General features: G+C 41.3%; 1 long non-coding RNA gene across 1 annotated transcript; it reads right to left on the bottom strand.

Moving 5' to 3' along the window:
* Positions 1-15,567: 15,567 nt before the first annotated feature.
* LOC135970032 (uncharacterized) lies at positions 15,568-16,759 on the bottom strand. The gene is made up of 2 exons (XR_010585439.2): positions 16,620-16,759; positions 15,568-15,784 (listed from the first exon to the last, which is right to left on the bottom strand). It is a non-coding gene; the product is annotated as an uncharacterized lncRNA (long non-coding RNA).
* Between the last annotated feature and the right edge of the window lie 808 nt (positions 16,760-17,567).

The raw sequence follows: 17,567 nt of genomic DNA, 5'->3' as shown, positions 1-17,567 counted from the left end.
ATCAGGAACAGAAGGGAACTTTCTCCATTTGATAAAAGCCATTCCTGAAAAACAAGAGCTGACCCCCCTCCTCGGTGGTGGCAACCGGGGCGCTCTGCCCACAGTCAGGGGTGTCGGGAGCATGGCCATTCTCCGTGGTTCAGGTTCGCATGGCATGCACTGGAGCCCTCGTCAGTGAAGTGAGTCGGAACTAAAAGACTTATATAAAGACTTAGAAGCGGTGAGATATTTGATTTACAGAAGACACAGGGCTTTATTTAGAACATTTTAGGAAATGTACAAACAACCAGAAATGGTGTGAATTTTGCAAGCATGCAAGATAGACTCTTCGCAACAGATGTATACAGATGCCCAGTGGCCCATGAGAGGTGATCGCCAGGGAGTCATTGGGTAAGTACAACTTAAACCCACGAGCTTCCCCTTCACAAGAGTGGAGAGGGAGGACAGTAGCAGGTACTGGTGAAGATATGACAGGCTGGATCTCAGACTGATGGAAACTTAAAATGGCACAGCCACTTTAGCAAACAGTGTGGCAGTTTCTTTAAAATGTGTACACTTTCCATATGGCCCAGCAGGTACGCTGTAGATGTTCACCAAGGAGAGATGAAAATGTGTGTCCTTGTAAAAGAATGCACATTATCTCCAGAGTAAATTGTCATAGCCAAAAACTGGAAACAGCATAAATCTCTCTCATCTGGAGAAACATGAGCAAATTCTGATATATTCATACATTGTCCTAGTTCCCATCAGGAAAAACGTAAAAAATAGTGAAACCAAAACAGACAACGGAGATGAGGTCCAGGAGCCTTGAATTGAGCAGAGAGTGAACACCATGCCGTGGAGTCCATGTGACGATGGAGAAGCTATGTGAGTCTCGGGTGATGGAAGAGCGCCAAGAACACTCCTTGAGAATGAACAGTGGCTGTCTCTTGAAGGGCAGGATTGACTGGGAGGGGACTTGTGGGAACTTTGAGGCAAAAGATTTGATTAGAGTACTAGATTTCCATTTATCAAAATGCACCAAGTGTACTTAAGATCTGAACATTTCACTGTGTATACTTTGTGCTCCCTCCCTTCCAAAAACACAATGAAAAAATAATTACAAATGAACACTGAACTCTACTTGATAGATTTTTCACAGTGGTATTAGATAGAAATTCTGAAAACATTTCTGTATCTCCAGGCTTAAGCAAATAAACTTAATAAATTAGTGAATATATTGAGTGTTATAGGAACCAGGTTTCTTTCTTGGCAAGAGAGGTAGAAATAAGAAAAGGCCAAAGCCTGGAAAGGATCATGTGGGATTGGGTTGCAGCAGGAGGTACCAGTATAAGCTGGTGGCTCCCGACAGACGTAGACAGGGACAGAAGTGCCTGTGGATGGGTGTGGGTGTACATGCATGTACACGCATGTTGTGTGTTCTACTTGCTGGCAATGCCCAGCAGCACCCAGTGCCCAGTCTTAGCTTCCAAACACCGTTCTTCACTAGAAGGAGCCCTGGTCCAAGGGCTGGGGAATCCGGTGTCAAATCTGGAACCAGTAGAGCAACAAAACAAACCATTGTAACTATGAATTATAACCCACCAAGCCAGACTCCATGAGTACATATTGACATATGTAAATGAATGCTGAAAGATAAAATAATTATTTTAAGTGAATATGGAAGATCTAATGATTTAGAAGGAATGACAGGAAATCAGTGGATGCTAAAACTAGTAGTGAAGAATTGATGGAAAACAGAATATGCACATAGTGTCATGGTCTCTCCTCCCAAATCTTAATTGCAACGCGAGAAGTAGCATCTTTGCTTTGGAGGAACTTAAGCACCACCTTCACTGAGTTGCCGATGTTAACGTTGTCACACAGGACAGACTTCTGCGGTGTCCCTGCTAAAATGCATACTCTTGAGTCTAGTCCGGAAGATACCAAAATAAAGGACAAGCTGTAAAATAATTGACCTGTATTCTTTAACATTTCTAATTTCAAGAAACACAAAAGCTGAGAAACTTGGATTCTGGAAGGGTAAAAATCACATGACAAATCAATTCATGATCCTGGATTGGATCTTAAAATAGGAAGACAAAGTAAGAAAATTATGGAGGCAGTTGACACCATTTGAAAGTGAACTTTGTATATGACAGTTTAATTTCCGGATCTTGAGGAAATTGAATGTGAGAGAATATCCTTGTGTTTAGGAAATACATTGAAACATTTAGGTATGGAGGGACATAGTATCTGAAATTTATTTTCATTTGACTTAGAAAATTCATGGGGGAGAGGGGGAAAGCAGTGATGTAAGACAGGAGCAGTTGGGCCTAAGTTGAGCCTGGTAAGTTATGTGAGAATTCACTACGCTGGTCTTGCAGATTTTCTGTGTATTTGAAATTACATCCAAAAAGTTTAAAACGGAGAATATGCGAAACAAAAAGTGATTTGTGGAAGTGAGTGGACTTGTCACCTCATTGATCCCTTCAGTTTTCGGCCATGAGCCAAGTCAGTCACATAGTGGTTTTTGACCTGGGAATTAGAAATAGTGGCCAGAAGACCAGGCTCTTTATCTAGTTAGGGAGAGATATATGCGCAAAGGCTGACCAAGACCAAGCAGTGCGATGAGCTGCTTGTGGGCATCACGTCCACAAGCATGATGGGCAGGTCTGGGTCCTGTCTCAGGTGACAGTGCGGGGGATTTAAGCCAGAAAGCCACGTCCGATTCCCTTTCAGTGGGATCATTCTCACAGCTTCAGAGAAAACTTCCCTGTCCTGGGGACCCTCTCCCCCAACCCGTCTTCACTCATACCGGCCATTTTTGGTGGTGGTATTTTTTTTTCTGCTAACACTGTTCTCACTCACAGTTTAGGGCCTTTGAGCAGATTTTTGCCTGTGTCTCGAAGATTCTCGTCTTGACAGCTGGTATGGTTCATTCCTGTTGTTCTGATTTTGTGTTAAGGGGTTCTTCCCTGGCTTCACAGTTTGGAGTTGCCGCTGTGTCTGTCTCTGCTTTAATTCTCTACCCTATCTATCACCTGTCTCATCCATTAGTAAGTGGCCTGCTTGAGATGCCTTGAGACTGTCTGCCTTATCACCACTGCATCCCCAGCCCGTAGGGACTTACAGAGGAGGCATTCAGTGAATGTGTGGAATTAATGTAATGGGTTAATAGCCACAAAATGTGTTAATGGTTGTTTTAGTCCATTTTCACACTGCTGATAAAGACATACCCAAGACTGGGAAGAAAAAGAGATTTAGTTGGCCTTGCAGTTCCACATGACTGGGGAGGCCTCAGAATCATGGTGGGAGGCGAACGGCACTTCTTACATGTCAGCAGCAAGAGAAAATGAGGTAGAAGCAAAAACGGAAACCCCTGATAAACCGTCAGATCTCATGAGACTTATTCACTATCACGAGAATAGCACAGGAAAGACAGGCCCCAGTGATTCAATTACCTCTCCCTAGGTCCCTCCCACAACACATGGGGATTCTGGGATGTACAATTCAAGTTGAGATTTGGGTGGGGACACAGCCAAACCATATCAATAGCCAACACAGTCCTGGCCTATGGCTGCTGTTCAGCTGAGCTACGACCGTGGCTGTGTGAGTTGGAGTGCGAGGTGTGCACACGCCTCTCAGCGGTACAGTGAAAGGATTTGGAGGCTCAAACGTGTGACCTACAAAGAATCTCCAAAGATCAAGGTCCATTCACCCTAAAAAGAAAAATCTCAGCGCAGTTTACAACCAGTGTTTGCTTGTGGATATGGATTCTCCAGTAATAAAATGAATAATTAAAAGTCTGTGAATAAATTTTAATGTCTTTACTGGAATTGTAAACACTGATTTTCTTTCCTCGCCCACCCATCTGTTGGTGAGTTTCAGAAGGTGGATGAACCGTGCTGCAGGGACAGAGAGGAGGGTGCAGCTTGGCCTCTGGGACCTCAGCTGAGAACTGAGTGACTGAGCTGTCTCTGTTTCAGATGTCCACACAGAAGCTGTCCAAGCGGCTCTGGCCAAACACAAAGAGCAGAAGATGGCGGTGCCTGTGCCTTCCAAACGCAGGTTCCCGGTCATGCAGGCCTCCATGGACGCCTACACCCCTCCAGGTAAGGGACACGCTCCTCGACGCTGCCTCCTGAACATGCTGGGTGCCTCAGAATTGACCACTAGCCCAGCAGTCGGGTTTTTACCTTCAAAATCATGGTGCAGAAATGCAGATTTCGTGAATCAGAAGTCCAAAAATAGTGTATGAGTTAAACATGGAGGGAAAAGTAACATTATTATGTATCTGTATAAATACACGTTTTTAACTTTTCATCAAGACTCATACATATGATACCAGTAAAATCTCACACAATTTTATTCATTTAATTCTTTGTAGAGAAAAGGGAAGAGTTTGCAGCCTTCTGGGTGGAATTGGACTTTTCTTCTGATTAGGCTGGTGCATGCGTGTTCTCAAATCTTCAGATAAGTGTGCTATATTGTTGGATTGTTTTAGAACGAGCAAATTGGACGGTTTAGGCAGTTACCCGAATAAGGTCATAAACTTTGCCTGCAAGGTGCCAGATAGTACTTTAGTTCCTGCAGGCCATAAGATCTCTCACAACCACTCAGCTATGCCCTCAGCCATGGTTGATAGCAAGTGCATATGGCTGTGTTCCAATAAAACTTTATTTACAAGAACAGCAGACCAGATTTGGTGCACAGAACTGCCAACCCCTGATCTAAATTACTGAAGGTAATAGCCAATTTATATTTCTGTTATGTAAATACTGCTTTCATTTAATCTTGAATTTTACATAACTAACCAAATTCTCTATTTTCTCTGCCCAGATAATTATAAACTACATTTCATGATCTTCACACCCAAGTAAAGCAGAAAGTTTGGTTATCCAGATACTTGTTAGAAATATGGATTGAACCTACGTTATTTGGTGTTTAGTTTCTGTGATTTTGATTCCAACACTATTCATGTCGTTGTTGCAAGCTTGTCTTCTCAAAGGACCTGAATCACCTTACATCCCACGTTGAAGCTACATATCACTTTAAATGACACCATGTTTTTCCTCCAATACAAGAGAAATTTAAGGTACAATATGAATAGTTGAAAATGTACAACATTTTTGGGAGTATTTTTACTTTTGAAGTTTAGCTTAGTCTTGGCAAGCAGTGAGACAGAAGGATGTGCTTCAGATCAGAGCTGAGGTCAAGCGTATGCCCACATTATTCCAAGCAGCTCCTGAGTTTCACCTTTACGTACCTTTACAAATGAAGGTACTGAAATTTATAGGACAGAACTTAAACAGTGCATCATTTTGGGTTTTCGTTGCTTTTTGTTTTGAGACAAGGTCTTGTTCTGTCACCAAGGTTGGAATTCAGCATCATGTTCACAGCTCTTGGCTCACTGCAGCTGTGACCACCTGGGCTCAAGCGATCCTCCCACTTCAGCCTCAAGCAGCTGGGACCACAGGTGCACACCACCACAGCCAGCTAATTTTTAAGTTTTTGTAGAGACAGGGTGTTCCTATGTTGTTTTTGTTTTTCATTGACACATAACATGTTCTTCATGTAAAGAACACAGTACCAGCATGCAAGGGAGTGAATGCCAACGTGCTCCCTTGGGCTCCTCCCTTTCTTTATTTTAATATTAAGCCACAGCACATAATTAAGGGCTGGGCACTGTAGCTCATGCCTATAACTCCAGCACTTTGGGAGTCCAGGGCAGGTGTATAGTTCGAGCCCAGGGGTTCAAGAACAGACTGGAAAACATGGCAAAATGTACAGAAATACCTTTTGTACATTTTGTCTTCACCAAAAGTACAAAAAATTAGCTGGGCCTGGTGGTGTACACCTGTAGTCTCAGCTACTTGGGAGGCTGAGGTGGGAGAATCACTTGAGCCCGGCAGGCAGAGGTTGCTGTCAGATGAGATTGCACTACTGTACTCCAGCCTGGGCAACAGAGCAAGACCCCCATCTCAATTAGAAAAAGATAACGATAATAAATCGAGACTCTTTAAAAATGATTAGGCCAGGCGTGGTGGCTCATGACTCTAACCTCAGCACTTTGGGAAGCCAACGCAGGCAGATTGCTTGAGCCCAGGCATTTGAGACTAACCTGGGCAACATTCCAAACCCCATCCCTACAAAAAATACAGAAATCAGCCAGGCATGGTGCTGTGTGCCTGTGGTCCCAGCTGCTCGGGAGGCTGGGGTAGGAGGATCACTTGGGCCCAGGGAGGTTGAGGCTGCAGTGAGCCGTGATTGTGCCACCGCACTCCAGCCTGGGCAACAGAGCAAGACCCTATCTCAAAAAATAGTATGCTTAATCCTGTTTCTTTAGTTTATGGTTATAATTTGCCAAAACTTATTGTAAAAAAAATTGTATTTGTATGTGTTCTTTGTGTAACTAACAACATGGACGTAAAAGGATAACCCATTTGAAATATTTTAAAGCAAATTTTTGGCATTAACCAGTATTTAAGGCAACAGGCATTTTTCTTGACCACTTTTTATAAGAGAAATGACTTTGAAATGGAAGAAGTAGTGCGGTTATTTGCTTATTTCTTGTATTGAATCCAACTGCTGAGAAATGTTACTAGGTCATGCGTGATGAATAACCTCATTGTACAGATGTCTGCAAAATATAAAAGAATATTATTTGAAATGTTATTTTTGTGAAATATTTGGATTTATTTGATTAGCATTTTTATATAAACCATAAAACATCCTTTGTAAATTTTCATCAGGAGTCCTCTTGATATCACATGGGGCAGTTTGTAAAATCATAAATGTCGATATCATAAAAATTTTTTACTCCCAGTCTATTTTGTGCTTAGTGATAGTTTGCATGTTTATTACTGCACTTACTTGAACAAAATCTTAGCTGCATTTTCTTACCTATTTTTCTTGGTATTTGGTAACAATGGTTAGAGCTTACTCAGCTTCATTGCCCTTCAGAGAATGTTCTTGAAGTTTATCTTCTATGAAATGACTGGTTGCTGACCTGGATCATAGTTTCTGGAGAAACTCTCATTAGGATTGTCGCAACGCTAATATTCTATAGGTGAAACTTTCCTTTAGTTTTCAAAAGTAAAGATACAAGAATAATTTGCCAAAACTTCTTCTAGCCATGATGAGAGAACAGGGACCCAAATCACACATCTGCCAAAAACAACTGTAAAACTGTACAAAACGAACGAGGTGAGTGTTTTTAGTCTGTGACCACAGCTGTGCCAGCCAGAACCTGAGGGAGGGCAGGAGAATGAATGAGACACACCCACAGTACACCTGCCCTCTGGAGAACACCTGCAGATCGCGGCGCCGAGAGCTCAGATGTGGGAGGAGCATGGCCATCCTACCACGTCCAGAAGGCAGAGCTCGGAGAGAGCTCAGATGTGGGCGGAGCATGATGGCCACCCTACCACGTCCAGGAGGGGCAGGGAGATTGGAGAGAGCTCAGGTGTGGGCAGAGCATAGCCACCCTACCACGTCCAGGAGGTGGAGATTGGACAGAGCTCAGGTGTGGGCGGAGCATGGCCACCCTACCACGTCCAGGAAGGGGAGATCAGAGAGAGTTCAGGTGTGGGCGGAGCATATCACCCTACCATGTCCGGGAGGGGGAGATCAGAGAGAGCTCAGGTGTGGGCGGAGCATATCACTCTACCACGTCCGAGAGGGGGAGATCAGAGAGAGCTCAGGTGTGGGTGGAGCATATCACACTACACCACATCCAGAAGTGGGGAGATCAGAGAGCTCTCAGGTGTGGGCGGAACATGGCCACCCTACCACGTCCGGGAGGGGGAGATCAGAGAGAGTTCAGGTGTGGGTGGAGCATGGCCACCCTTCCACGTCCAGGAGGGGGAGATCAGAGAGAGTTCAGGTGTGGGTGGAGCATACCACCCTACCACATCCAGGAGGGGGAGATCAGAGAGAGTTCAGGTGTGGGCAGAGCATGGTCACCCTTCCACGTCCAGGAGGGGGAGATCAGAGAGAGCTCAGGTGTGTGTAGAGCATGGCCATCCTACCACGTCCAGGAGGGGGAGATCGGAGTGGGTGCAGGATTGGAGCTCTCCACAGATCCACACCAGCAGCTGAATCAATCCAAGCCTGCCCATGTCACGATGACCCAGCAGTGACTGTGCTACCTGCTAAAACAAGAGCTGGAAAGCTTCAGAGGAAGGTCAGGGATCCTGAGTGTGCTCAACATGTTACCCACAATGTGTAATATTCAGCGAATAATCACTGCATACATAGAGAAACTGGAGGTAGAATCTGTGGTCAAGAAAAAGGCAGTAAAAAGTGCACACACATGCAGGATGGTCTCTGTCACTCACCACATGCGGCGGCTGAGCACATGAAGTACGCCCGATCTGAAGTGGATTTGCTGCCTGAAAGATATGCCAGTTAATATAAAAAATAGAAAATATTTTATTTGTGTTTTTTTTCTTTTTTCTTTTTTTTTTTTTTTTTTTGAGACGGAGTCTCGCTCTGTCGCCCAGGCTGGAGCGCAGTGGCGTGATCTCGGCTCACTGCAAGATCTGCCTCACGAGTTCATGCCATTCTCCTGCCTCAGCCTCCCAAGTAGCTGGGATTACAGGTGCCTGCCGCCACACCTGGCTAATTTTTTGTATTTTTAGTAGAGAAGGGGTTTCACCGTGTTAGTCAGGATGGTCTCAATCTCCTGACCTCGTGATCCACCCACCTCGCCCTCCCAAAGTGCTGGGATTACAGATGTGAGCCACCGCACCCGGCCTATTTGTATTTCTTATTGAAAGTATAGTATGAGCATTTTGAGTTAAAAATATACTAGTAAAATTAATTGTACCTGTTTATGTATTTATATGAGGCTACAACGAAGGTTTCAAGTTCTATGACAGGACTCTCATAATTCTGTTGGAAAGTGCCAGTCTAGATGTCTGATACAGCAGAAGACCGAGTTTTTAAATCTACAATTATAAATATTTAGGGAATCAAATTACAATGTGTCAAAGAAAGAAAATTTTTAATTCTTGAGCCAGAGGAAGGGAAGACACTTTTTACTATAATGGAGTTGGGGAATTTCAGGTTCCGTACACAATAATCTTGAGAATTGTCACTCCCTCCTCACAGGTAAAAAGCTGAGCAAACTGAAAAATCAGCAGCTCTTCTTAAACCTGCAAGAGACGTGAGGTCACAGGAAAGCCACTGTCCCCAGATTGGCTGAAGAGGTAAAGCGGAGAATCACTGTACACTGGAGCAAAATGCTCCAAGGAACCCACACTGGGACTGGAAAACCTGAACTGGAATTGACAAATTGCTGCAGTGAGGTGTGGCCACCTCTGAGAGTTAAAACCTCCAGGAGGCCTATGCATATGGGTCTCATGCTTTTGAGTTGTACCACCAGAAGCTCAACCAGGTTCTTGAAGTAAATACAAGAGAAAAATCCCCTCATACTTACTACAGGGGAAAGAGAATAGGAATCATTTTTAAATACGCAGGTGCACTCTTAACTAGGTCTACCTTCATCCGGGTTAACTAGGTTTAACATCATCCAGGTTAATCGTCTCCCTGTTCATTCATAGAATGGGTGTGATGCCAGTCAAAGGCTGTGCTATGGCCAGGACACGGAGGACTCCAGCCGGCATGCCCTAATAGAAGTGGGGCCTTGTGGTTCTTCCCAATGAGCAGCCCTAAAGGGGTCACGGAGGTCATCTTTGTTGTTGAAAATCTCCAGCTTATTTAAAAAAAAATACAATTAGACTTTTTTTTTTTTGTCTCCCCTAAGATGGAGTCTCTCTCTGTCGCCCAGACTGGCGTGCAGTAGCGTGATCTCGGCTCATCACAGCCTTCGCCTCCCAGGTTCATGTGATTCTCCTGCCTCAGCCTCCTGAGTAGCTGGGACTACAGGCATGCGCCACTATGCTCAGCTAATTTTTGTATTTTTAGTAGAGATGGGGTTTCACCATGTTGGCCAGGCTGTTCTCGAACTCCTGACCTCAGGTGATCTGTTTGCCTTGGCCTCCCAAAGTGCTGGGATTGCAGGCATGAGCCACTGTGCCTGGCCTACAGTTAGACTTTTTTAATAAGTGAAAAAGAAATTAGCAGTATTTATAAATTTAATAGTAAATATGTATAATCAGAGTTTGAGGTATTTTTCAATGAAGATATTTTCTTTGCAGAAATAAATTTCAGAGCTTCCAAGACCACAAACTTAAAACAAGTAAAGAAGACAGTAAAATTCTTAAAAAGGCTCGGAAAGATGGATTTTTGCATGAGACGCTTCTGGACAGGTAGCTATTTACTTATTTCCGCTATTTTCAGTAGCCAATAGAAATGGTGTGTAGAAAACCTGTGTTCCCTTAAATTACTATAGTTTTCACATTTTTGTCTTTATTTCTAATTTATGAATGTGGCAATATTACTTTGAGAGGACATCATAAGTTTGGGAAAAGACTGTCAAGAAAGAATATCTAAAAATTACAACCGATTCTAAGTATATACTTTAAGAAATTAAGGTTTGACTGTACCTACTTCATAAATTTATCATTATCTTTTTATAACTATTAGAACCAGAGTTAGAAAGAAGCTGTTTGACTAATATAAAAATTATGTGGATTCTGTTAGAGTAGTTCAGGTTCCTTAAAATAAGAATAGATCAGCTAAAAATCTAAAAGCTAAACAAGTGAAATTGAAGCAGTTTTATTGTAAGATTTGGAAGAGTGCAGGATGTTTATCATAGCACATTATTAACATTTATTACTCTTCCTATGTGGATAAGTAATGTCCTAGATTTACAACATAGGAAAACAGGCAGAGACGTTTAGCTGTGAGTGGACAAGTATAAATCAATTAAGTGCCAGATTTTGATAATTGCCAGCCGCTCATTGAAGTCCTATGTTGCAAAGTTACTCTTACCCTTTTTTTACATTTCTTGATAAGGCAATGTTTAATTACATATTTCCTGTTAACTAGCTGGTACACTTCATACCTAAAGTCAGTACATAATGTTAAGAATTTTTTCCAGCTGAGCAAATGAATACATATCTAGATGGAAGAAATCAAGAAGAGGATATAAAATACAATCAGGATGTGGACTCTAAAACAGAATAAGCTCTGTGTCCTGTAACTTTTATCACGTCTAATAATACAGCATTCTCACCATGTTGAATGGAAATTTAGAGCACCCTTAAATTCCAGAATAATTAAAATTGCTATTGTGGATTGAAAAAGCCCTTAGGCAATGTTTATTGACTATTAGGAAATAACTTTTATAAGATTAGAATCCATTTTTTATAGAAACCAAATTTAAAAGTATACATATTTTAATATAAGTGTTGTGGTAATATAATAACCAAAATTGACCACAGAGTTTTAAAGTTTTTTATATTTAGTAGCAGTTGAATATATATGGCATGTTTTACATAGATTAATTTTATTACTTTTCTTTGCTTAGGAGAGCCAAATTGAAAGCCGACAGATACTGCAAATGACAGGGATTTTTGTTTCTGCCTTATCTTTTTGTGTTTTGTTCTGAATAAAATACTCAGAGGAAATGCTTTTACAGAGTTCTTGAGTTGTTGTGAAATTATTGTTTAGTAACTAGTTTAACCAGGATGAAACAAGCTTAATCAAGATTCTTCATGGATGTACTTTTTAGCTAACTACAATTTTGCACGTGGAAATGAAACTTATAGTACACATTTAATGTACCACAGAATTTTTTTCTGGATTTCCTGTCCTGAAGCATGCAGTGTACTAGAAACCAATTCTTCCTGCACTGCTTGTGGAATCTGTCTTACTGGATCATAGTCTTTACTTTATACAATAGATGCTTGATCAGTGCCTTTAATAGGAAGTTAGAAATTCCCAATCCAATCAACAAGGCTTTGATTCTACCTCTGAAGTACTACCCAGATCACAGACAGTCCAAATATCAGAACTAGGGGGCTGGGCGGAGAGGACAAATCATCTGTTAGGGAGTGGGACCGAAAGTGGAAACATTACAAAAGAGCAAGTAGGCTCAGAACAGATGGGAGATCAATGCTGGGGAAACTCCCTACTGAGGACGGGTTAGCCACAGTGGATATGTATGGGAAGCTTTTGTCCTTGTGGGCTGGAATGGAAGCTGAAGAAGTTCAGTTGCTAAGTGTTGCTTAGGTCTGCTTTGTTGAAGCCTGTCTCTTTCAGAGTTCCTAAACACAATCTTCCCGTGGCATCTAATCCCAGTGAGTGCTCCAAATCCAGGCTGTGTATCAGATGTCACGGGAAATTCTGCCTCAGGACTGAGGTTGGTTCAAGCATCTAGATGTTGTCAAAAGTCCATGTTGTGTGCTGGCTCAACCTGAAAGACCCTATCGAGTTCTAGCCTTTCGATTCCATCTGTCACCAGATCTAGAGTTACATGGCATCTGTACAAGCTCGGTAGCTGAGGCACGGGATCAGGCCTAGAAAGGAGCTTTTGGAGCGTTTGTTGTAGGTCTAGCTTCAGCTTGGCCCTCCAGTTCCGATAGCTGCACTTTGTCTCATCTTGGGTTCTGATCCTTGGATTGGGAACAAAGTAACTACTCTGATCCCGCAAAGCAGTGGTTCCTGTTCCCAGCTGGTGACTATTTTGCCTCCCAGGGGACATTTTTTGGTTTTCACATCTGGGATATGTTGTTAGAGGGTAGAGGCTAGGGATGATTTGAAGCATGTGGCAAAATCCTGTTCTGCCCAGAACGCTAATAGTGCCAAGGTTGTGCAATCTTCCCACCCAAGGGCCTGGTCTATTCCTTGCTTTTGACAGCTCCCTAACCCTTAAACACAGCAGTTCAAATTTATCTACATAAGCGTCTCCGAGGGACCTGCACATTTCCAATGTCGACTGCCCAGACCCATCTGTGGAGACACAGGCTTAGCAGGTCTCCAGTGTCGACTGCTGAGACCCATCCATGAAGACGCAGGCTTAGCAGGTCTCCAGTGTCGACTGCTGAGACCCATCCGTGGAGACGCAGGCTTAGCAGGTCTCCAGTGTCGACTGCTGAGACCATTCGTGGAGACGCAGGCTTATCAGGTCTCCAGTGTCGACTGCTGAGACCATCCGTGGAGACACAGGCTTAGCAGGTCTAGGACTGGGCTCCACATTTGCATGTGAACAAGTACTCCAGGTCATTCGGAAGCAAGCGATAGGAAGCACACATTGAGGATCACCGCCTTCACGAGACTGAATCTTGCCTCCCACTTGGTGTCTGAGACCATCTGACTGCTGACTGGTTTTCCTGGCACAAACATTCTGCATGTAGGCACAGTGTATTCTTGGACTCCATGTCACCTCGTTCACCCTCATGTTCCTTCGGTTCCTGACCCCAGTCCAGGGAGCAGAACTAACTACAGATCTTGACAACAGAAGATACAGATTTAAAATAATACATCGCCTGTTCCCGCGGACTTTATCCACTAGTGAAGGAGGACAAGTGGACAAATGGAGAGGGTAGGTGGAGTCTCCATCCCTGTTTCTCCCATTCTGCTTTATACAAACCCCAGCTAGACCACTGGGAGAGCAACAAGAGGTTAAGAATGACTGCATCTAAATATTGTCATCTGGTCCACTCTTCTTCCATCTTGAACACAAGGATATCATGAGTTTTGTTTAAACCACTACTGAAACCAAGATGAACTATGGCTTAGCCCCTGACAGATCAGTCTAGTAATCTTATCAAAACCAAGATTACCTAAAAGCACTAACCAAAGGAAAAGCTCACACACCACAACCTGTGACTGCTCACATTTTTCAGACTGAATAACTTCAATTGTATTTTAGGTTCATTGACTCTTTACCACCTCCAAGCTGCTCCTGAAAACAACTGATTATATTTTTTAACTTGGAAAACTTTCTCACTTCTAGAATTTCCACTTGAACCTTTGTTATTATTTGTAGTTTCTTCTTGTCTGCTGTGATTTCCTATCCATTTATTATGAGGGTTTTTGGAGTTTTTATTTTGGTAAGAATTATAATAACTACTTTAAAAATTTACACTAATTCCAACATCTGGGTCATCTTGAGGTCAGTCTCTATTGATTGCCTTTTTCTTTGAATATGTTTATTTATATGTTTGATATAATGGGATTGAATCCTGAAGATTGTAAAAACTGGATTTTGTTTTGTTCCTCTGAAAATTTTGATAATTTTTTGTTATATTTGTTTGATTTTTTTTCTTTATATTTTATATTTTAAATATATTTATATTTTCCTCCAAGGGTTTTAACATTTCTGCTTCTCAAAATACTTATGTTTATGTTAAAAATTATACAAAGTAACTTGGTGCAGTGGCTCATATCTGTAATCCCAGCACTTTTAGAGGCCCAGGCAGGAGGGTCACTCGAGCCCAGGAGTTGGAAACCAGCCTAGACAACAGGGCAAGACCCTGTCTCCACAAAGAATGATTAGGGTGGTGCAATTACTTTTGCACCAACCTGATGAAGCATAAGCTGTGTATGGTGGTGGCATGTGCCTGTGGTCTCAGCTATTTGGGAGGTGAAGGCAGAGGTGGGAGGATTGATTGAGCCCAGGAGTTCCAGACCAGCCTGAGACCCTGTCTCTACAAAAAAAAAAAAAAAAAAAAAAAAAAAAATTAGCTGGGCCCACATACCTGTGGTACTAGCTACTTGGGAGGCAAAGACAGAGGTGCCAGAATCACTTGAGCCCAGAAGCTCAAGGCTGCAGTGCACTGTGATTGTGCCACTGCACTCCAGCCTGGGTGATGGAGCACGACCCTGACTCCAAATAATAATAATAATTACAGGTAAAGACCTAGAACACCAGATTAAGGTTAAGTATTCTAAAATTTAGCTGAGTTACTCTGTTCTCTATAAAACAGGGTTGCCACAGAAAATATAGCATGCCCAGTTAATTTTAAATTTCAGATAAACAAATAATTTTTTCAGTGTAAGTATATCCCATGCAATATTTGGGACGTGCTTAAACTAAAATATTCATTATTTATCTGAAATTGAAATTTAACTGGGTATTACATAATTATAGCAGCCTGACCATAAAAGATATGCAGGCTGAGCAAAATTCTACTTTAAACTTCAAGCTTTATAATAAATGCATTATTAATCAACAACTATTATTTACTGAGACCGGTGTAGATCCCCACATTTATCTTTTTAAATGTGGAACTAGGAAAGGTACATAAAGAATATTTATAGAAATGAATGACTGTTCTATAGAGCTGAAAGGAAAACTCTGGCTTTTATTTTTCTCCCCAAACTTAAGCTTTATTCTACATTTGTATAAACAATAAAATTACAGCTCAACTTTGGAAGCACAGATCATAATATAAAAATAAAGCAAAGATCCCAGAAACATTTAACAGGCAATAAATCTTTGACGTCATCTTACTATAGCAACTAAACATATAATAATTTAGAATGATCCATTAATTGTAAGAATTCTTTTACAAAGCATAACTATTCATATTATTGACCATCATAAGAACAAATATTTTAACTGAAACATCATGAATACTTTGCAGAAAAGGGCTAGTTGCAGACACAGTCATTCTTGGATTTCTTTCAATACCAGCCTTTCTTCCCTTTTGACCTGAGCTGGGAGTTGGATTTCTTCTTTTTGCCCTCTGACCCTCTAGTCTCTGAAGCCTCTTTTGTACTAGAGGTCCCTGCAGAGACTTCCTGGAAATTTGGATTTGTAAATTGTGCTGTTGCATCTTCTAAGCACTGCAGTGAACCCGATATAGAGCTGTTGCTCTTGCTTGTACACAGTGTAACATTTTGATTCAAAAAAGGAAGTAAAAGGAAGACAGTTGATTACATATGGCTACAGAGAAAAAGAGATGACACATTAATAATAATACAAAATAATAATGATACTTGTAATATAAACATCTGAAAGTTTTAGTTCTAAGAATGTCAGTCTACATAAGAAAATTTTGTAAAAATAATTAATGTCTAATATAATTACTTTAACCAAAGAAAAAGTATAATTTAAAGATGGCTGTTTAAGGATCAAATTGCAGCAATTGGTAAAAGTAGATATTAGTCATATTTATTAAGTGACACAGAGTGATACTGAAGGCACTTATTTCTCAAGCAACATCATTTTTTCCCAACAAGAACATACTACATCCTAGACATGAAATGAAAATAACCGTTAATTTTCAACACAGAAGGGTAACAATCAGAGAACTGAGGTGCTCCAGATCCATTAGAGGACCAGTAATGGCAGGGTGCTGTGGCTCACGCCTGTAATCCCAGCACTTTGGGAAGCCGAGGCGGGTGGATCACTTGAGGTCTGGAGTTCGAGACAAGCCTGGCCAACATGGTGAAACCCTGTGTCTACTAAAAATACAAAAAATTGCTGAGTGTGGTGGCACACGCCTGTAATCACAGCTACTCGGGAAGCTGAGGCAGGAGAATCGCTTGAACCTGGGAGGTGGAGGTTGCACTGAGCTGAGATCGAGCCACTGTACTCCAGCCTGGGTGACAGCGAGACTCTGCCTTAAAAATAAATAAAAATACAAGAAACATCTCATAAAAACAAAATAATCACTATTCTAACAAACCACAATCCACGAACAAGAATGGAAGTTTCAAAAGTAAGTTTAAAAGAACAAACAAACAAACAAAAAAAACTCATTGTACAAACCACTCACTTTTAAGCTGATAAAACTCCATGGCTTCCTTAAGAAACAAGAATCCTTTCAATGCTGAGCAGGTCAGGTTGGAAACTACCCCACCTCATTTTCAGTACTTTTTTCCAAACACTTGAGTTGATCGTGAGGTTCTCTATTTCTCTCACATTTGATCCTTGCATGACTTACTGAAGTTGAAAAGTTATTTAAGAAAACACAGTGGTGTTCTTCACTCATGTAGTTCGTTCATGTATCAAATAAAGGATGGAGAGAAAACTGGATGAAATGCTACAAAAGGAAACATACTATTCACTTCCACATGACAATATAAATTTGGGAGGATTAATTTTCCCATTTATTTAACAGAACATCCTTGCTCACACTCTAAAGTATAAATCTGTTCATAAAACCAATGAAAGCATGATATTTGGAAGAAATAGTGTTACAAAGAAAGCAATGAATGAAATAGTCAAATTGCAGTGACAAAAATCGTATAAATATACCCTTACTGAACATTTTTAAAAAATCTACACTTAAGTTTTCAAATCTATTAGACTTAATACAAAAAAATGAATTTTAGCTTCAGAGGTTAACAAATTTTAAAAATTATACATGATGACCACCCCCCAAAGGCAATGTAGGGTTCATTCAAAGAAGAACCTCTACTTTGACTCTGTGTTTGAATGTGAATTTAAAAGTACTTGTTTCATAATGTGCTGTTGAAACAATATGACCCTGGGGAATTCCATTATACATATACAACAATCAACTTAAAATCAAGGAGAAGAAAGCAATGAAAGGAGAGGGAGAAGGGAGGTGGCTGAAAGGCACACAGTGAGTAATCCCAAGACTACACTCACAAAACCTTGTTTTCTCACTTTCACATCCTAAATGCCTCTCATAGTATGAACATCACACTACTCTGAGTGTTCTCATGCTTAAAAATTTATTTTTGATGCACATTAGGTG

This window comes from Macaca fascicularis, chromosome 3 (assembly GCF_037993035.2).
Source record: "Macaca fascicularis isolate 582-1 chromosome 3, T2T-MFA8v1.1".
NCBI lineage: Eukaryota > Metazoa > Chordata > Mammalia > Primates > Cercopithecidae > Macaca > Macaca fascicularis.
The sequence above is the reverse complement of the archived record's forward strand: the minus strand, read 5'-3'. Positions and strand labels throughout refer to the sequence as shown.